The sequence below is a fragment of the Geotrypetes seraphini genome, chromosome 1 (genome assembly GCF_902459505.1).
Source record: "Geotrypetes seraphini chromosome 1, aGeoSer1.1, whole genome shotgun sequence".
NCBI lineage: Eukaryota > Metazoa > Chordata > Amphibia > Gymnophiona > Dermophiidae > Geotrypetes > Geotrypetes seraphini.
The window spans coordinates 223,518,936-223,540,540 of NC_047084.1; the positions used below are offsets into that span (position 1 = coordinate 223,518,936).

Below are 21,605 nucleotides of genomic sequence, written 5' to 3' on the forward strand. Positions count from 1 at the left end.
GGCAGCCCAAAGGTCAAGACTAGTGCTCCAAATGGGCTCCTAACTTATCCCCCCCCCTTTTACAAAACTGCACAAGAGGTTTATAGCACTGGCCAGTGCACTGAAGTCTCTGTGCTGCTCCAACAGTCATAGAGTTCCTATGAGCGTCAAAGCAGTGCAGATCAGCAAACTAGCCAGTGCTAAAAACCTCTTGCGTAGCTTTGTAAAAAGGAGGGGGGGGTTAACTGGCAAAATACCCTTAATAGCTTCAATAATTGGTAAAATAAAATTTAATTGGGCAATGGGCGCCTTTCTGATTCTATTAAAGACAGGTGCCTATCACATGGTGCTTAGCGGTGCCTAATGACTAAGTGGGCTTTTCTGTGGATGGAATGCGACTTAGGCGTCGCTAAGCATGATTCTCCAAAAACATAGGTGTCTGAAATGTAAGCCTTTAAACCCTTGGCCTATATTTCCGGCGCCTACATTTGTACTTGGGCACCGCTAGCCGTGATTCTGTAAATGACGCCTAAGTGGAACGGATACGCGGCTGGCGGCACTTTTCTAGGCACTGGCCAATTTAGGCGCCATTTATAGAATCAGCCCCTTAGGTGGCTAATATTCAGAAAGCCACATGTTACAGAATTTTCCCTATTTTATTGTTTAAGGTGCATGACATAGGGGAAGAATGGGCATGGAAGCGTCCATGCACAGTAAGTATAGAGTGCTATTTGGTTGGCTAACTGGCAAATGCATTTTTAACATGAGAAAACTTAGAACTTCCTGAATAGGAGGCAGTAAAGGCTCTTGCGTTAACTCTCTGCAGGCAATTAAATATAGAAGGCAAACCCAGAAAAGGTGCTGCATTAAATCTGGGCTTAGCATGCAGCAAAATCCTGCATTACAAAGCATTAAGCCCAGATTCTAGCACATTTTGGTAAAAGGGTTCCTTAGTGTGCTAGATATTTAATCACGTACAGCCTATGATATAGTATCAGCACACAGAAACATCATGGGCTGTCACATAGAACAGAACTAAACAGCAGGGTAAAAATAACTCACCAAATACAGTTAACAATATTTGGATTAATATTTATACCCTATGATCAATGCTTTATTTTTTTATTTTTTTTTTTACAATGCTAGGCACTTATTTTCCTTTATAGAAATATAGCATAACAGGTGAAATATGTCTATAATCTAGGCACTCTTACCTCAGCCATGGAGCTGCTCACATAACTTATAGCATTCTACACACATGTAAACGTGAGTCTCACCCATGCTCCACCTATGTGGATGCTTACCTGTAACAGGCATGCTATGTAAGATATTAATATAGGAAAAAAGAGGTAATGGTACCCCTGTATAAGACTCTGGTGAGATCTAATTTAGAATATTGTGTAAAATTTTGGAGTCCGCACCTTCAAAAAGTTGTAAGCAGGATGGATTTGGCCCAGAGGATGGCTATTAAAATGGTCGGTGCTCGTCATCATAAAGTATATGGGGACAGACTTCAAAGATCTTGATATGTATTCTTTGGAGGAAAGGCAGGAGAGAGGAGGTATGAAACAGACTGCTTGAGTCAGAGCGTCAAGCTCCGTTTGGCAGTATTCAAATCTAAGCTAAAAGCCCACTTTTTCGAGGCTGCTTTTAACTCCTAACTCCCTCTCAGTTGTAAAGTACCAATGTCTGTTTTATTATTCCCTCTGTGATAAATTCCCTAACCCCTATTTTTCCTGTTTGTCTGTTTTAATTAGCTTATAAGCTCTATTGAGCAGGGATTGTCTCTTATTTATTAATGTACAGCACTGCGTATGTTTAGCAGCGCTAAATAAATGAGAAGTAGTAGAAATGATATTTAAATACCTGCATGGTATAAATGCACAGATGGCAAGTCTTTTTCAATTGAAAAGAAACTGCAATGAGGGGGTAAAGGATGAAGATAAAGGGGATAGACTCAGAAGTAACCTCAGAAAATACTTTTTCACCCTTGCTCCCTTGTTACTGAAATTGATATTTCATATTGGAAAGAACCATTTTCTCTATTAAGAGGCAGCAACAGGACCACCCCAGTGGCTCAGTGATATCTGCATCACACATGGATTCAATTCCCAGGCCAGACATTCTTGTCCTGTCCCAAGGAAGTACCATTAAAAACAGTACCCACAGCCTCAAGGAGGAGGAAAACAGACCATAACAGAAAATCAAACTACAAAGCCCATCTACTCAGTTTATTTCCTAGTGCATGCTACACATACCAACTAATCACTAGCTTTCCCTTCACACCTCTATTATATCCCCCCTGAGCCTACTCTTCTCCAAGCTGAAGAATAATAGCTGCTACAGCCTTTCCTCATAGGGAAGTCGTCCCATCCCCTTTATCGTTTTCAGCATCCTTCTCTATACCTTTTCCAATTCTACTATAGTCTATAATACCTGAAGCTGTCATAGATCCAGCTAGCCACTCTCAACTTCACTTCTTAGGGGTTGGAAGGAGGTCAGAAACCACTGGGAGTTTAAGGAGAGGTCATGCCTTCATCCCTCCAGTGCTCAGTTGCTCAATCAGGGCACTTTATAGTGCCTCGGACATGATCAAAACAGGTTGAGATAAAAATGTTATTTTTTTGCCTTGGACGTATCTTCCCATTCCATTATCACTGAAAGATGTCTTAAGATTGGGCCCACATAGCCTCGCCTAATAACACTTCCAACATGACCTTTTGCTATTTGGACAAACTGCAGTGTACAACATCTAAATTCTGACTTTCAAAATCGCAAGTTGGACATTTTGGGTCATTCTTCTACTCTGAAAATGAGTGCCATGGAGGGGCATTTTCAATAGTGCATCTAAGTCCAACTTTGGATGTATCCCACAAGATGTCCAAATATCGGGGAGGGGGAAACATCCATTTTCGAAACTGCTAGACATCCAAATTTCTTTTTTGAAAATAACCTATTTAGAAGTCTTGACCCTTAGGACATCTAACCTTTTTGGCCATTTTCAAATACAAAAACATCCATGTTCAAAACATCCAAATCAAGCCCATTTGGACATGGGAGGGGCCAGCAACTTAATGACATCAGAGGGAGAGCTGAGGCCGGCACAAGCAGCAGCTAGATGTTGCTCACTGCCATCAAAAATTTTTTGAAGAGGTACATAGGGGTGCACGTGATAGGGAAGAGGTATGTGGGGGGTACATAATGAAGGGATGACGGATGCCACCACCCCAGGTGCCTCCTTTCTTCAGTTATCCAGCCTCCAATACCCGCTCTCCACACATGATCAGTTCAATGCACAAACTGCAGTGAATATCTTTGGCTGGCAGAGTTTGAGCAGCCCCGCCAGTCAGACATCATGTGCTGCAATATTGGAGGTGGCCCAGGTCCCTAAGATGCCCCCATGGCTAACCTCTTGCAAAACAATGAGATTCATGCCAGTAATTTGGAAAGTAATCTTATAACAGCAAATAGGCATCTATTTTGTGCCTATTTTATAGAGGAGCAGGCAGGCATCTGTGTGTCTTTCTAAAATTGTTTCAGAAAAGCTGCCGAAATCTTGGCCAGTAACAGCTGCTAAGGAACGGGTATAAATGTTTGCATGTGAAGTACATGCAAATTATATGCTTTAAACCAGTGGTCTCAAACTCGCGGCCCAGGGGGCCACATGCGGCCCGCCAGGTACTATTTTGAGGTCTTCGGTATGTTTATAATATTCACAAAAGTAAAATAAAACATGATCATATGTCTCTTTAGGTATAAATTACAATATTATTAAGACTTAGCCAAAAGGAAATATTATACACTATAAAGAGTTTTACCTCTTGCAAAATTGTAATTTCTTTAATAAGACATTAACTTTCTTTTCTGAGGCCCTCCAAGTACTACAAATCCAAAATTTGGCCCTGCAAAGGGTTTGAGTATGAGACCACTGCTTTAATCCATGATTCCGTCCATGTTCTACTCAACATCCACTCCCAAACACTCCTACATCTGAGTCATGTAAAAATAAGCACATTCTTGTCATCAAGCCTATTTTTACATATGGGGTAATTTTTATAAGAGGAATATTATGCCACAAAAAGTCTGTATAAAATTACTCACTGTCATAGCAACCCTATTCTAGAAAGGAAAGATATGCATGCGGTATTCAGGCACAACTACTTACACCAGCCATAGAACCGATGTAACTGTACACTTAAAAGTCAGGGATACACAGGTACTTCTTAGTATTCTATTAGGTTCATGCATGTATTAGGTACATGCATGTAGAGAATGACATAGGGACAAATTTTTCCCTGTCCCCACGGGAACTCATTTTTCCATCCCATTCCAGTGAGTTCCTTTTCCTGTCCCTGCCCCATTCCTGCAAGCTCTGTCCTCATCAATACAAGCCTCAAACACTTAAAATCGCCTACTTAGCAATCCCCCAAAAGAATATGCGACGATTACAACTAATGCAAAACACTGCGGTCAGACTAATCTTCGGTCTAAAGAAGTTCGATCACATGACGCCATACTTCAAACAGCTACACTGGCTGCCGATGGAAGCTCGTGTAAAGTTTAAGTTCGCCTGCCTCTGTTTTAAAGTTTTCTACGGTCTAACCCCTAAATACATCACTGACCTATTCTCCTTCTCAGCCAACAAACACAAGAGAAGCTCCCACTCGCACTTCGTTTCTCCCCCGGTTAGAGAATGCAAACTAAAAAAACACCATGAGCATCTTCTCTCACATCAGGCTGCTCTATGGGGTAAAGACCTAGAACAACTCCTATTGCCCACCACTTATGAGGTATTCAGGAAACGCCTCAAAACTCACCTATTCCTGAAATACCTAGACAGCTGACCCACTTCCCTCCTTCCCCTCTCTTGCCCTTTCTCCCCATTGTTCCCACATCCCTTAAGTTAACTCAACTTGTACGTCAACTCAACTTGTACCCCACTAATCTTCTGTAAACCGCATAGAACTTAACGGTATTGCGGTATATAAACTGTTATTATTATTATTATTAGTCAATGGAGATCGTTCTGAGGAAAGGGATGTTACCAGTGATGTGCCTCAAGGAAGATCCTAGTAAAGCTTGAGGAATGGTCTGAAATTTGGCAGCTAAGATTTAATGCTAAGAAATGTAAGGTCATGCATTTGGGCTGCAAAAACCCAAGGGAAGAGTGCAGTTAGGGGAAGAAGAACTTTTGTGCCCAAAAGAGGAGCTTAAGAACATAAGAAAAGCCTACAGAATGTGGCTTGTTCAGAGTCTTGGTGAACTGTTGGTGCGAAAAATAATGTGACCATGTTTCTTCAAAACCACTGATTTAAAACCAGCTCTTGTATGCATGCATGTCTTTGATATTTCTTAGCTTTATTGCTGGACTCACTATGCCTTCCTTGTTTTTTCACAGCTATAGATCTCAGTGTCCAGAAAGACAGATGCCCTGAATGTGATCAAATACAAAAGGAAGAAATTGCAGCAAAAGAGGAGACAAATTCTATGAAAAAGTTATTTAAACAAGAAACATAAAACTACAAAGAAGATTATATTAAAAAAAAAATACTATAGAATTTGGAATTTGATAGACCAGGAACTTTTTTCCAATGGCTTTTCTGCAAAACCATTGCATTCTACCTGCTGGAACCTGAAAAAATGTGTACCATAATCCTCTGTCAGAAACTAGGCTAAGAAGGCAGAGAGGGAAGCAGCAACACCCACTGCAGATGCCTCCTCCCATTTCACTTTATATCCAGTAATAGTTCTGCACTAATTCCTTGAATTGTGGATTCTGAATAAACAGCAGCACATCATCAGCATGTGCTGCCAACTTCACTTGTACCTCTACATTTGTTCTGAGAAACTAAGGAGTAAAGACAGAGTGAGCTATATGTGTACTTTCCAGCAGGGTGACTAGGAGTAGGACATTTTCCATCTACTGGTGGTCTTGGACCATCTATGACTTGAAGAAAACCAATATCTATATCTATAGGGTTCTTAAGGATCCATACACCTTTCAGCAAACCTAGATTTTTTTTTTTTAAGTTCAATATTTTTATTAAAGAAAGCATGAGTAAAATACATTTTAGAACACGTGGAGGGGCAAAATCAAAAAAAGTGTCTAAGTCCCCTTTTGGCCTAAGTCCCTAAACGTTCAACCCAGAAGCAGGGAAGGTGTCCATAACCAAAACAAACGTCCATGTTTTGATTATGGCCTTCCTCTTCCAAAACGCTCAATCTCCACTACGTCTAAAAGTACCCCCACAGCACATCTACACTTTTTAGCCATAATGAAACAAAAACACGCCTAGGCCACAAACGTCCAACAGAAGGGCTTTTAGGCGAAGGAGGAGCCAGTCCTTCGCCTAAAAGCTGGATTCTGTAACCGGTGTCTGTCAAATACAACATCGATTACAGAATCCCCCCCCCCCCCCCCCACAACGATCCAGGCAGGAGGGTGCCCAAGCCCTCCTGCCATGTTAAACCGCAACTCCCCCTCCCGACAACATCGGGGCAAGAGGGAGCTCAAGCCCTCTTGCCCCAGCCAACAGCGGCACCCCCGACATATCGGGGCAAGAGAAAGCTCAAGCCCTCTTGCCCCTCCCCCGACTCCCCAACTCCATCGGGGCAAGAGGGAGCCCAAGCCCTCTTGTCCCACCGATCGTGCCCCCCCCCGACTCGTTCGGGCCAGAAGGGAGCCCAAGCCCTCCTGGTCCAGCTGATCCTCTACCCCCACCCCCCATTACATTATGGGCAGGAGGGATCCCAGGCCCTCCTGCCCTCGATAAACCCCCCTTCCCCAACGTCCGCCCCCCCCAGAATCCCCGATCGGCCCCCCTCCAAGCCGACCCGCGACCCTCCAGCCGACCCCACGACCCCCTCAACCCTCACCTCCCTTCCCCGTACCTTTAGGTAAGTTGGCCGGACAGACGGGTGCCAAACTCGTCCGTCCGACAGGCAGTCCTCCGACGAATGGGGCCGGATTGGCCCAGCCTAACCAAAGCCCCACCTACTGGTGGGGCATAAGGCGCCTGGGCCAATCAGAATAGAATTTATTAGATAATCCAATGGCATTATCCTATGATACTGTGATATTTGGAATGGAGATGAGAGCAAAGAGTCAGATTTCTGCAAATAACAATAAATTACTACTTATAATGACTGGTGTTGCCATTCAGCAAATTACATATAATTGGAAAGATTGGAGGAGATTAAATTACAACAGTTTATATACTGTAGGACCATGAAGTTCTATGCAGTTTACAATGATTAGAAAGATGCTACAAATTGAGTGGAACTTACATAGTTGGGGATTAGTGGCTAACAGTTTAAGGGATTAGTTGTTATGGGAGAGATTGAGATGGGAGATTGTGATGGAAGAGATTGTGCAGATCCGCTACCTTGGTACTTCAAGAACAGATATATTTTTAGCTGTTTCCTAAATTCACCATAGTTATTTGCGTGCATAATTAGTTTTTCCAGGTCTTTGCCTCACGAACTTATTATACTTCTTTGAGGGGGTAACCAGCCAGGTGGATAAAGGGGAATCCATAGACATCATTTACCTTGACTTCCAAAAAGCCTTCGACAAGCTGCCACACGAAAGACTGCTAAGGAAGCTATGGAACCACGGGGTACAAGGGGAGGTCCACTGGTGGATCAAAAACTGGCTGGAGGACAGGAAACAGAGGGTTGGAGTAAAGGGCCATTACTCAGACTGGCAATGGGTCACGAGCGGAGTTCCGCAGGGGTCGGTACTGGGACTGCTCCTGTTCAATATATTTATTAATGACCTGGAGGCAGGAACAAAATGTGAGGTTATTAAATTTGCGGATGACACCAAGCTATATAGCAAGGTCAATAACATGGAGGGCTGCGAAGATCTCCAAAAAGATCTGACAACACTGGAAAAATGGGCCAAAAAGTGGCAAATAAGCTTCAACATAGGGAAATGCAAGGTCATGCATATAGGGAAAAAGAACCCGATGTTCACTTACAAAATGGGGGGGATCACCGCTAGGGGTGAGCAACCTTGAAAGAGACCTGGGAGTGATGATAGACACAACATTAAAGGCGTCGGCGCAGTGCACCACAGCCTCAAGAAAAGCAAACAAAATGTTGGGTATCATTAAGAAGGGTATCACGACCAGGACGAAGGAAGTCATCCTGCCACTGTATCATGCAATGGTGCGCCCGCACCTGGAGTACTGTGTTCAGTACTGGTCGCCGTACCTCAAGAAGGACATAGCGGTACTTGAGAAAGTCCAGATAAGAGCAACTAAGCTAATAAAGGGCATGGAGGATCTCTCATATACTGACAGACTGAAAAAGCTGGGGATTTTCTCCCTGGAAAAGCGGAGACTTAGAGGAGACATGATAGAAACCTTCAAGATCATGAAGGGTATAGAAAAAATAGACAGACAGATTTTTCAAATTATGGAGAACCACAAGTACAAGGGGGCACTCAGAGAAATTGAAAGGGGAGAGGTTTAGAACAAACGCCAGGAAGTTCTTTTTCACACAGAGGGTGGTGGATACATGGAACGCGCTACCGGAGGATGTGATAAGCAGGAGCATGCTACAGGGCTTCAAAGAAGCTTTGGATAGGTACTTGGAGGACAAAGGGATTGAGGGGTACAGATAAGAGTAGAGGTAGATTATAGGGACAGGATTAGAGGTAAGTTATAAAATTAGTCAGGGACCACTGTTCAGGCAACTGGGCCGCTGCGGGAGCGGACCGCTGGGCAAGATGGACCTCTGGTCTGCCTCAGCGGAGGCAACTCTTATGTTCTTATGTTCTTAATGCTGCTTGATAAGAGAGAAGATGTTGATGGTGTCTTTTAAATTTACATCCTTTAACCAGTGGGGAGACAAACTTCAGGTGTGCACTTCTCTTATGCCTATTGGTTGAGAAGGAGAAGAGGTCAGTTATATATTTAGGGGCAAAACTGGATAGTACCTTACAGCAAAAACATCCCAACTTGAACTTCGCATGTGCCTCCATTGGCAACCAGTGTAGGAGTCGGTAGGACGGGGTTATGTGATTGGACTTCTTCAACCCAAAGATCAACCTGACCGTCGCATTCTGCACCAATTGCAGTCTCTGCATATTCTTCTGGGAGATTGCCAGATGGGCGATATTACAATAATCAAGATGGCTTAGTATTAGGGATTGTACCAGAATTCTGAATGATGAGGCGTCAAAGTATGCTCTAATGGACCTAAGCTTCCAGAGAGTAAAAAAAAACCTTTCTGACTAGGGAGTCCACTTGGTCTTTCATGGTTAGGCCTTGGTCCAGTATTACCCCCAGAACCTTCATTGTAGGTTGAGTAGGGTAGCTGAGTTTGTTGATGCATAGTGATGTTGTAGTAACAAATGAGTGTGGCGAGGCTACAAAGAATTTAGTTTTTTCTGAATTAAGCTTCAGTCTGAATTCTGTCATCCATTGTTCCATCAAGTTTAGTACTTCTGTTGCCGTAGTGGTAGCTTCAGAGAGAGAAGTAGCGAATGGGATAATGATTGTAAAGTCGTCTGTGTAACTGAATAATTTTATACCCCGCTGGGCCAGCTGTGCACCCAGTGATGACATGTAAACATTGAAGAACAGTGGGGATAATGGTGACCCCTGTGGAACGCCAGATGGATTCTTCAGGTATTAGAGAGGTTGTAATTGAAACGTACTTGATAGGTGTGGGACATAAGGAAACCTCGGGACCAGTCAAATACCTCTCCTCTGATGCCAATTGTGTCTAAGCATTGTAACAATTTCTCATGATCCACCAAGTCAAAGGTCGAACTCATGTCAAATTGCATGATCAGGGCGTTATGGCCCTTGCTAAATAAGGAGTGTAAGTAATCCAAGATCGCCGCAATTGAAAGGAGTTAGAAATCATATCCGCTGATATTTCATTTCATTGATGCTTAGAAGCACCAATGAGAGTTAGGGGTGCTGTTGTGGGATGTTGCAATGCATGCTGGACTTTCAGAGCACAATTCTGAGAAAGTTTAAGGCACCTAACCACAAAGTTAGGAGCCTAGATCGCAGGGCTTGAAAGTTTCCTCAGGCAAAGCAGCTAAAATTAATGTCCTCTGGATCTAAAATTAATGTCCTCTGGAGTAGTAGGAGCTTAAAGAGTTAAACTGAGGTTTCCCCTCCAGCAACACAGTTACTGAGCTAGCATAGACCCTTCTTTATGTTTGAGAGAGCCTGACCAGCCATTTCCTGATTACAGTGCTGAATACTGGAAGTTCAGTTACACTCAGTGACTAACTGCTCTCCACAACCGCAGAGCCAGAAGGCTTCCTTTCAGAAAGATTCAACTGAAAAAAAAATTATACCAGAAAGATATATTAAAAAAAAAAAAGAATGGGGGAGAGAGGTTTTAGTTTACTTGTCAGTTTACACTGGTGATCATAAATGCAATCTATGGAAATTTAAGTAAGCCCCCATAGCTCAAGACCTTTATTTTATTGCTTGTATTTGGTTTCATGATTTTATGGTGGGTTTATGTTTTACATGATAAAAAAGGCTTCTATATTGTTAATATCAGCCTTGAACACAATTTTCTGAAAAGGTGGAATCTAATTGAAATTTAAAAAAAAAATAGATTGATCTGGGTCATCTGTGATGCAGGGGATAGAACTTCTCTCATATAAGAAAAGACTAAATAGGTTAGGGCTATTCAGCTTAGAGAAGAGACGGCTGAAGGGAGGATTATAGATTGAGGTCTACAAAATCCTGAGTGGTGTGGAACAGGTAAAGTGAATAGAACAGAGGGCCCAGAAGGGGCAGTAAAAATGAAAGAGGGAGGAGTGAAAGAATGGAGAGTTAGAGTATAGAATTTTATGGATGAGAATCAGAATTTTAAACTGGATACAAGGCAATATAAGCAGAAAATGATAATGGATAAACAGGGGTATGATTCTATCAAAAGAGAAAGCATGGAAGAGAATACAAATACAGTAGCAGAAAATGACAGGTTTTTTTATTATTTATCATTTTATAATTATTTATCAAGTATAAACTTGTACAAAAAGTAAAATTTAAGTTAAAGATATATATCCATATTCATCATATTTAAATCAAGACTATAAAGTCAATAATTGATAACCAAATTCATCCAAATTAAATCAAAAACAGAAATAAGTTATTTAAATTTTTAAACTCAAGTCCACCACATTTCTAGAATCAAGATGGAACAAGAGCAAATTTAATAACAAAAAATATCTAGAGGAATGCTAAAACTGATCTAAACTGAGCTCAAAATTCCCCAAAAAAACTTCTTATCTAGGGCTAGATCTTATCTTTTTTTTTCTTTCTCCAGGCGTGATAATGACCAAAAGGCCTTCAGCTGGACAGGTTCAAAGAAACCATATTTCTGTGAAGAATAATACACTATACATTTGCATGGGTGACGTAAATAAAAAGTTGCCCCTAAGGCTAAGACCCCTGGTTTTAATAATAGAAATTCTTTACGACGTCTCTGGGTATCTCTGGCTAGATCAGGGTACATTTGTATCTGCATTCCTAGAAATTGTTTCTGTTTATTTTTAAAGAAAAGTCTCAATAACCAGTTTTTATCAGGGCTAAAGCCACTGTTAATAATAAAGTTGCAGGTACTGCCTTTTCACTATTCGAGGATTCCAATAAGGTAGACACATCCAAATTTTCCTGGACAACCTCTTGTTGTTTCCACTGATTATTAGGAAGATAATAGACCTGTGTAAATGGTGGTATCATTTCCTCAAATGGTGGTATCAAATCCCAAAATCCCAACATATATCAAGATGGCTGCTGACAGATTAAACTGAGCGTCACGCGTCGGTGAGCTCGCTACTTACTCTTGAATTGCTGCTTAATTTGCCTCGAGATGCCCAAACGGAGAGGCCGGAGCACAGCTGGGCTAAAAAGATATATGTTGGAAAATGACAGTTAATGACATTAGAATAATCCAAACATGACATCAGAAGTACAAAGGGAATATTCTTGTGTGCATTTCATTTGGTGTTCCTACCTAGACAAATCCTAGGTAGGATCGCTCTAAATTGCCTCAGGGAGAGGACCCAGAGCTAAAACATATGCAATATATAAAAGACCGTTAAGCTATGGATCACACAGATTACTTGAGTTGAAATTTCATACTGATGCTTATATTTATTCTCTGCATATTCTGTTATATCTTTAATCATGTAGAAGGTAACATTGCTTTCTTGGGGGGTGGGGGGTAAGCATGGTCAATATTTATTCAAAGCTTTGCCATCAGAAGCAGGAAAGATAATATTTCCCATTATACCCTCTGGAATTCACAATATAAATGTCCAATGATTCCTAAGTGCCCAACCTACGTAAACGCAAAATAACTCCAAAAAAGGAATAGGGGAATACTGCAAAAAGATACTAAATAGCAACCACAAAAAGCAGTAAAAAGTCAAAGTGACCCAATCTTTCTCAAGCACTAGAGTTTCAATATAACAATATAACACAGATAAATATTGATAAATATAGGAGGGATCCTCAGTGTGAAGGAAAAGCGAAAGGAGAAAATTCTCCAGCGCATACACACAGCTTAGCAGCCTCGGCAATCTGCCTACCCACCACTGCAACAATCGCAGCAGGAGAGATGCCTCATCTCCCCTGTACAGATGTGATGCAATGATGTCACACACATGCACGCATGCATGTGACATCATTGCATCACATCCGTGCATTCTCAGAGGCCTTCCAGTCCTATTAGGGCAGCAAGCAGGTTCCTGGTGTTCCCTAGTGTTTGTGCAGTGGACTGTAGAGAAGGGGACCCAAGCCCATATCCCACTCTAACTAATATAGTCAAGGTAGAATTTGTGAGTTCTCCAAAACCCACCCAAAATCCACTGTACTCAACAATATACCACACCAATAGTCCTTTCTGCTTTCAAGTGTCATCCACACGTAGGTACAGTAGGTTTTGGGTGGTTAGGAAAGTCTCACCATACAGTATAAGAGGTTATGATGGGATGTGTGCCTGGTAAACCAAACAAACTGGAAGCAAACCCTACAGGAATAGACAACAAACCAAGACAGTAGGGATAAGCCTGAAAGAAATTAACCCAGGATATGCAAAAGAGACACTGATAAATGATGTTTTGAAGGAAGTCTTTAATGGCTTAAAATAAAGGATCCAACATGGTCCGTGTTTCAGCCTATGCAGGGGCCTGCTTCAGGGGTCACAAAAAGAAAAAAATAATGAACAAGTAACTCCAATGCTGCTAGACAATTATGTTGATGCTGTTGGTCAATTGCTGGCTATGGCTACAACCATAAGATAAGCCTGGATGGCGAGTATCAGTTACACAAACCACAGGACATTTATGTGAAGTTCACTGCCGTGCCCCTTAGGGCAGTGGTCTCAAACTCAAACTCTTTGCAGGGCCACATTTTAGATTTGTAGGTACTTGGAGGGTCTCAGAAAAAATAGTTAAGGTCTTATTAAAGAAATTATGATTTTGCATGAGGTAAAACTCTTTATAGTTTATAAATCTTTCCTTTTGACTAAGTCTTAATAATAATATTGTAAGTTATAGCAAAAGAGACATATATGATCAAGAAACTGTTTTATTGTACTTTTGTGATTATGATAGTACCTGGCGGGCTGCATATGGCCCCTGGGCCACGAGTTTGAGACCACTGTCTTAGGATGTTCCACTTCTCTGCTGAGATATCTATGTTGTCAGTCTACTAAAACTGCTGGCCTCTTCTACATCCCAATGGCTTGTTGCCTGTTTTTTTCTTTTGGACTTTTTTTTTCTAAATTGGGTACAAAAAGATCGATGCACTGTACACAAACACATCTGAGAAATGGCCATTTTTGAAACAAAATGATGGACGTTTTCCTGTTTTGAAAATGGTCTTGTTCGCTACTGGATTTTTGGATGTGTTCTGCAAACTCAGATTTAGATGTCCAATTGAAAATGCCCCTCCATGTACGGTAAAATAGAAATTAATATTCAATAAAAACTATTGTAGGGCAGTTGATAATCTAGCAGTATGGGTGCCTGCCTGGATTGGTAATGGTAATGGAGCCCACTAGGGCCCAAACGATCCTTGACCTAGTACTCACCAATGGGGAAAGCGTCTCAGAAGTCTTCGTGGGAGATAAGCTAGCCTCCAGCGATCATAACATGGTATGGTTCCACCTGAGGAAAGGTTTCTATAGATCAAACACTAAAACAAAGGTACTCAACTTCCGAGGAACAGACTTTGCACGCATGGGAGTCTTCGTCCATCAGGCGCTCCAGGCCCAAACTGAGACAGGGAATGTGGAGGATATGTGGTCATCCCTGAAATCTGTCATACACGAGGCAACCGGCCGTTACATAAAATCATCACACAAACGGCGAAGAAAAGAAAAACCCCAGTGGTTCACCGCAGAGATCTCGCGTCTCGTTAAGGAGAAGAAAAACGCATTTGCTTCCTTCAAACGCACGGGGAAAAGCGAAGATCAACTGCTACACAGGATCAAGTCCACAGAGGTCAAAACGGCAGTCAGGGAGGCCAAACTACGAGTGGAAGAAACTCTAGCAAACAACATTAAGAAAGGGGACAAATCCTTTTTCCGGTATATCAGTGACAGGAAAAAAAACACAGACGGGATAGTACGCCTGAAAAAAACGGACGGGAATTACGCAGAATCGGATCCCGAAAAGGCCGAACTACTAAATGAATACTTCTGCTCGGTCTTCACCTGCGAGGCGCCAGGGTCCGGCCCTCAATTGAAGCCACAGTCAAACACAAAAGACCCGTTCCGGGATTTTAAATTCACACCCAGCGAGGTTTACTTTGAGCTAACAAAACTCAAGGTGGACAAAGCCATGGGACCGGACAATCTACACCCCAGAGTGCTCAGGGAGTTAGGTAATGTCCTGGCAGAACCGTTAGCCGTGCTCTTCAATCTCTCACTGAGTACAAGGACAGTCCCCTTGGACTGGAAAACAGCTAACGTCGTTCCTCTACATAAAAAGGGATGCAGGACAGAGGCTGCAAATTACAGACCGGTGAGTCTGACATCGATAGTATGCAAACTCATGGAAACACTGATCAAACGCCAATTGGACACGGTCTTGGACGAAGGGAATCTACGGGACCCCAATCAACATGGATTCACCAAGGGTAGGTCCTGCCAATCAAACCTCATCAGCTTCTTTGATTGGGTAACAAAAAGACTGGACGAAGGAGAATCACTGGACATAGTGTACCTGGACTTCAGTAAAGCTTTTGACAGCGTCCCACACCGCAGACTGTTAAACAAGATGAAATCGATGGGGTTAGGAGAGACTCTGACGGCATGGGTCAATGATTGGCTGAGTGGCAGACTTCAGAGGGTGATGGTTAACGGTACTTTCTCTGAGACATCGAAAGTGACCAGCGGGGTGCCGCAGGGCTCGGTCTTGGGTCCACTCCTCTTCAACATATTCATAGGAGATCTGACTCAAGGGCTTCATGGTAAAGTAACATTATTCGCCGACGACGCCAAACTATGTAATATGGTAAGCGAGGGCAAACTACAAGATAGTATGGCGCAGGACCTACGTACATTGGAAAGCTGGTCCTCAACCTGGCAGCTGGGCTTCAATGCTGGAAAGTGTAAGGTCATGCACCTGGGTAGCAGAAACCCGTGCAGAACTTATACCTTGAACGGTGAGACCTTGACAAGGACTTCAGCAGAACGAGATTTAGGAGTAATCATCAGCGCAGACATGAAATCTGCCAATCAGGTGGAGAAGGCTTCATCAAGGGCAAGACAGATGCTGGGTTGCATCCGTAGAAGTTTCGTCAGCAGAAAGCCTGCAGTCATAATGCCATTATACAGGACCATGGTGAGACCTCATCTGGAATACTGCGTGCAATTCTGGAATCCACATTATCGCAAGGACATGCAGAGGGTCGAGTCGGTCCAAAGGATGGCCACCAGAATGGTCTCAGGGCTTAAAGGTCTCTCGTACGAAGCAAGACTAAACAGTTTGCAGCTCTACACTCTCGAGGAACGCAGGGAGAGGGGAGACATGATTGAGACGTTTAAATACATCACCGGACGTATAGAAGTGGAAGATAACATTTTCCTTCTCAGAGGCCCCTCAACCACAAGGGGGCACCCGCTCAAACTCAAGGGCGGAAAATTTCACGGCGACACCAGGAAGTATTTCTTCACGGAGCGAGTGATTGATCAATGGAACAAGCTTCCAGTACAGGTAATCGAGGCCAGCAGCGTGCCAGATTTTAAGAATAAATGGGACGCCCATGTGGGATCCCTAAGTGGATCAGGGTAGAACATTGGCTAATATTAAGGGGAGGGTCTATAGAGTGGGCAGACTTGATGGGCCTTGGCCCTTTTCTGCCGTCATCTTTCTATGTTTCTATGGATTCTTGGGGCTCCTTTTACAAAACTGTGCTAGTGGTTTTAGCGTGCGCTTAGCACGAGCTAAATTGCCCCGCGCGCTAGATGCTGGCATTAGTTCTAGCCGCGTAACGCGTGCTAAAATTCTGCGTGCGCTAAAAATGCTATCGCAGTTTTGTAAAAGGAGCCCTTGGTGCCTTTACTTTAACAAATAGGATTTTTACCTTTTGACTGACCTCAATGGTAGACAAGCACAACCTTCTTGCCTCTTTCAGAAAGAGGGAAAAGCTAGGAAGGAGGAAGTATTCTAATCAGAGGAAGGAGAGGGGACAGTATTAATGAGAGATTCCCTTGAGTATAAAATCATGTTTCACATGAGTTTAACTGTCTTTGGTTTTCTACCTTCCCAGCTACTGACTACTGATGAATGCTGATGAAAATACAGGAAGTGATGAAGATGAAACAGATGTAGCTGAAAAACTTTCCTATTACAAGTTAATTGAGCTAGTGAATTAATGAAAGAGCTAGAGCAGGGATCTCAAAGTCCCTCCTTGAGGGCCGCAATCCAGTCGGGTTATCAGGATTTCCCCAATGAATATGCATTGACAGCAGCGCATGCACATAGATCTTATGCATATTCATTGGGGAAATCCTGAAAACCCGACTGGATTGCGGCCCTCAAGGAGGGACTTTGAGACCCCTGCATTAGAGAATAGCCCTTCAAACCTGAGCTTTACCATTATTGATCTCAGAAAATCTACAGAATGTATACCGTACTTGTGCTGCTGACCAAAGTCAAGGAGAAACTCTGGAATTATACAGGTGACAGTAGCCACTTAAGCAACTACTCTGTTGGCTATGTGAGGGAACAAGGAAACCACTTCAGCTCTGCACAGTATTTAGGCATGAGTACTTATGCTAGCCACTGAGCCACCTAATTTATACTATGCTCATACTAACTTACAAGGGGTTGCTGAAAAGTTCTCCGCCCAACTAAGAAGAGAATGATGTGGATAAGATTCAATCAATGATCTGAAACAATGTCAAAGCACAGAATTTTGTTTCTGCAAATTGGCACGTAATGGAATAAGATAACACTCTTTTCAGCTACAATGGCAAAATAACGCTCAGAATTTAGGAAGTTGGTTGGTTGGACTGAGAACTTTTCAGCACCCCCTCATATGTTATGCCCCACCCATGTTCCACCTTGGCTCTTCCCCTGTTTATATCTCCCTTGCAAATACACATGTGTATTTACAGAATAGCATTTATGGATGCAGGAAGCAAAAAAGGCAGGCAGTCTACAAGGGCCAGACCAGCAGGGAAGGAAAGCAGACTGGTCTTCCTGTCCTCTGTTTCACCGAGCTGTAATCAAAGCAATTGTTACCCCTTTTGCTGTTGCTGTTGCAAATAAATTGTTTGAACTACAGTTTGGGCTTCCTGTCCTCTGTTTTGCCGGTCTGCTCAGCAGAATAACATTAAGGCAGAATCTTAGCATATATATGTATAAGTGTATATATGGTAATATTCTAAAGTTTCCTGTGTAAAGCATTCTTTAGAGATTGTCTGTATCTCAGTGTTGAAAATAGTCATGCGCTTGTTATCTAGGCACTGTGACTGCAACACAGATATCTATATCATATACAAATGGCAACTTCTGATGCAGCATTGTGCCAAAACATGGCCATGTCGGGTCTGTTTTCAATAAAGGATTTGTTCTTGGACCTACTGTTTCGCTCCTCTTTTCGGTTTCCCAGTGTTGCACTATACCATGTTGTATTATGGTGTGCTAAGTTGCACTGTGCCATGCTATGTTGCAATGTGCTGTCCTGGGCAGACTGAATGGGGTCAGTCTTGTCTTTATCTGCCATCATGTTGTATGTTACTGTCTAGGAGAGTAAGGTTTGAGGCAAGGTCCCTTGGTGATGAATAATGCTATATTCTCAGCTTCCTCCCCCACAGAGACAGAAACTTCCCAGACACCCTCAATCACTATTCAGCAAAATACCATTTTATGCTGACGTTAACCCCTGATCATCCGATTAAATATTCATTTTAAATTAATATCCAAAAAGATGAAAAGTTACAGGTATATAAATAAACATTTTCTTTGTTTAATTTTTATTTATATTCTTTGTCTCCTGAAGTACCCTTCAGTGAAACTAGAAAAATGCAAATTTAGGATAACAGGTTTCTTAAGAACTGACTAAACACTAAAATGTGGTAAAATTAATAATGTAAAACCCCATAAAAGTTTACCACATTTTCAAGTAAAGCGACATATACCAAATAAAGCATGAAAAAATGAATTTGGAACTTTAGTTTTAAAATACATTTGAATGCTGTGTTGCTCGGTGATTTGGGCACTCTTTAAAAACAGATGGTTCAGCAGCCCTCCTAAATGATGCCACGAGGAACTGTTTAAATCACCTGTCTGGAGCTAACTGGGCATTTCCAATGGCATTTACACAGATAATGCTGCTGAAAATGCCCTGTTAGCGCCCATGCCGAAACCAGCTATTTTGTGGGTTTTCCGGGGACGATGTCAGCACTTAGCCAAATTCAGTAAGCACTGATATCCAGCATTTAACCGGTTAAGATAACTGCATAAAATGCAGTGCTGAATATCGCACTCGACTGGTTATATTTTTGCTGGCTCTATACATACAGAAATTCAATGCCAGAGCCTGAATTTGCATTGAATTTCAGGATATAACACTGGTGGCAGTCAGCAAAATGCTAATCACCACTTGCTGAATATTGGGCTCCTGGATTTCATTCCAGAACCCGATTTCTGCCAGTTCCTGGAGCTGACCAGATGCTATGGAGAAAAGCCATTGCACACTGGTGACAACCACACTAGGCTCTGAAGGAAGCCATAGTCTGTGGCCCCTGGCTGAGCGGATCGATGCTCCATTGACTGGGCCAAGAAGAGGTGGACGGGAAAAATATCTGGCTACTCATGAAAGAAAGCTGATAGTACTGCAGCCCCATGAAAGACCCAAATTCTGATTAAGCTGCAAGCTGAAAGTGAGAGGAGAGAATTACCAGCCTTAAGAAAGGGGGGCTAGGTGAGTACCTATGAAAAGGGACTTTTTTCTACGGAAAATCAGCTCCATGCAGCAAGCATGTCCTACGCATCAGGTTACTGCTGGTAAACTGCAAACAGAACATCTAATGGGCAGCAGAAACACTGCAAGCAAATGATAAAAGCAAAAAAAATTTTAATGGAAAGGCTTGCCTTTTCCTAAGCTCTCTTAAGATTCTTTCTTTCTTCAATATTTTACGAGATAAAAAAGAAGCCCAAATTGATGAGCAACAAGCTTCTTATCAATTCCCTTCACTATAGGCTAATGGGCCATCCTGCATCTCAGAAAGAATCAGCAACCATATAGCCCAGGACACTACCAAGAAAGAAATAATCATTTAAAAAGATAAAATAATATAAAAGTGTGAAATCTGCATAAGGAGTGATCGCAGAAAGAAATGGCAACATCGATTATTCTTGGTAAATATCTATAGCATTCTTTGCATAAACCCTCCTCCTCCCTCTCTCCCCCCCCCCCCCCAAGTTTTATTTTTCACATAGTGGTTTCAAAAATGAGTGTTTATTTTATATATAGGGCTCCATTTCCGAAGGCGAGTTAGGGCCCTAACGCGCATAAATGCCACTAAAATGCCACACGCGCTAGCCGCTACCACCTCCTCTTGAGCAGGCGATAGTTTTTCGGCTAGTGTGCGCTAATCGGGTGTGTGCGCTAAAAACACTAGCGCACCTTCGGAAAAGGAGCCCATAGGGGTTTTATATGTTAACAATAAATGTCAAGATCACCTGAAAGTTTTCTCAGCGAGCATGTATTGCTTCTTCAAAAATCCGGTAACTAGCTGCCATCCTATGTTTTTGTCATGCTGTATCACACCGTGCTATGTTTGTCATGTTATATTTTACCATGCTTTGTTATGTATGTAAACTGTGTAATCCATTCTGAACTCTCCTAGGAGGACGGGATATAAAACCAAATAAATAGATAAATACTATCATACCTGCAACACTAATATACACATCTTTACATGCTCATTGTGAGCCTAAAGCTGTATTTTCATTATGTCAATTACAGTCTTGGGATGACCGCTTATTTTTATTTAAAGGGAGAAAAGGAGAAAATTCAAGAAACAAAATAAACAAGTAGTGCAAAACTCTCTCTAATATGTAAACTATTTGGCAGTAGTGCACTTGATTTGTAAGTGCACAATGTTCAAATTTGAGGGGCCCAAGCAACAAGAACTGTGCACTTAGCAAACCACAAGCATGCAGTCGGCTTGGATGAGTAAGGGAAACTTTTACTAAGCTGTGTTAGGTGCTAATTTATGTCTAATGCAGCTTAAAATGGAGACACTTTCAGATATTCTGCGGTAACGGCCAAATCTGGATTCATTAATCACACACAAAAAAATATTTTTCTTGTTTGGAGGAGGCACGTCTCGGGGCGGAGAGTGGGTGTTCTTGTGTTAACCAGTTAGCACACTTGAACTGGTTAGCCTACAAAATGTGTGGTGGTGAAGGGCAACATTAGGGTCTGGAAGAATACGAAAGACATTCTGATGATCTTATATGTATTTTAATAGATGATTGTGTTTAATAAACTCACTTTTATCTCAGGCTAATGTGTACAATTCCTTCACCACTTTTTCTTTACTGTACAATTGTTGTGGGGTTGCTTGCCTTGTTTTTTTGGGACAACATTAGGACAGGGCCATTAATACAGCTGTGTTTAAAACAACCTTAGCATTTGGGAGAAACCCATGTAAAGGGTGCAATAAGGCCATATTTTACTGCAGCATAGTAAAAGTGCCCCTAAGTAGCTTGGCCAAGCACTGGGGAACTTGTGGACTGCCTTTTGAACAGAATTGTTTACTGAGTCCGTTAGCTAAGTTATTGGCTTTGCGCTTGGCTAAGGCTCTCCCTTATGTTATCGGTACGCACCAAACGGGTTTTGTGGCTCAAAGACATTCTTCAAATAACACCAGATTGGCTTTTCACAAGCTAAATTTAACAAAAGCCATGGAAGTTCTGGCCTTCTTTGTGTCCCTGGATGCAGAGAAGGTCTTTGATCGTGTGGAATGGACCTTTATGTATCAAGCAATGGATTGGTTTGGTATAGGATCCGGTTTTATTCAAATGATCCTTGTATAGTTCCCCTTCTGCCCGATTATATATTAATAATACTTTTTCAGAGCGTTTTTGTCTGGAGAGGGGAATTAGACAAGGG

The 21,605-nt window shown here is 42.2% G+C and overlaps 1 protein-coding gene and 1 long non-coding RNA gene across 3 annotated transcripts in view; one reads left to right on the plus strand and one right to left on the minus strand.

Moving 5' to 3' along the window:
• Positions 1–5,763, plus strand: part of LOC117361558 — a 53,219-nt gene extending 47,456 nt beyond the window's left edge. Inside the window, exon 3 of the long non-coding RNA XR_004539684.1 lies at positions 5,378–5,763. This is a non-coding gene — a long non-coding RNA (uncharacterized LOC117361558). The remainder of the gene's footprint in view (positions 1–5,377) is intronic.
• Positions 1–21,605, minus strand: part of RHOH (ras homolog family member H) — a 46,934-nt gene that overhangs the window by 1,944 nt on the left and 23,385 nt on the right. Inside the window, exon 2 of one of the 2 annotated variants that reach the window (XM_033947041.1) lies at positions 11,807–11,868. The exons of the other annotated variant lie outside the window; for it this stretch is intronic. The gene's annotated coding sequence lies outside the window, so the exon portion shown is untranslated. The remainder of the gene's footprint in view (positions 1–11,806; positions 11,869–21,605) is intronic. 2 annotated transcript variants of the gene reach the window in all.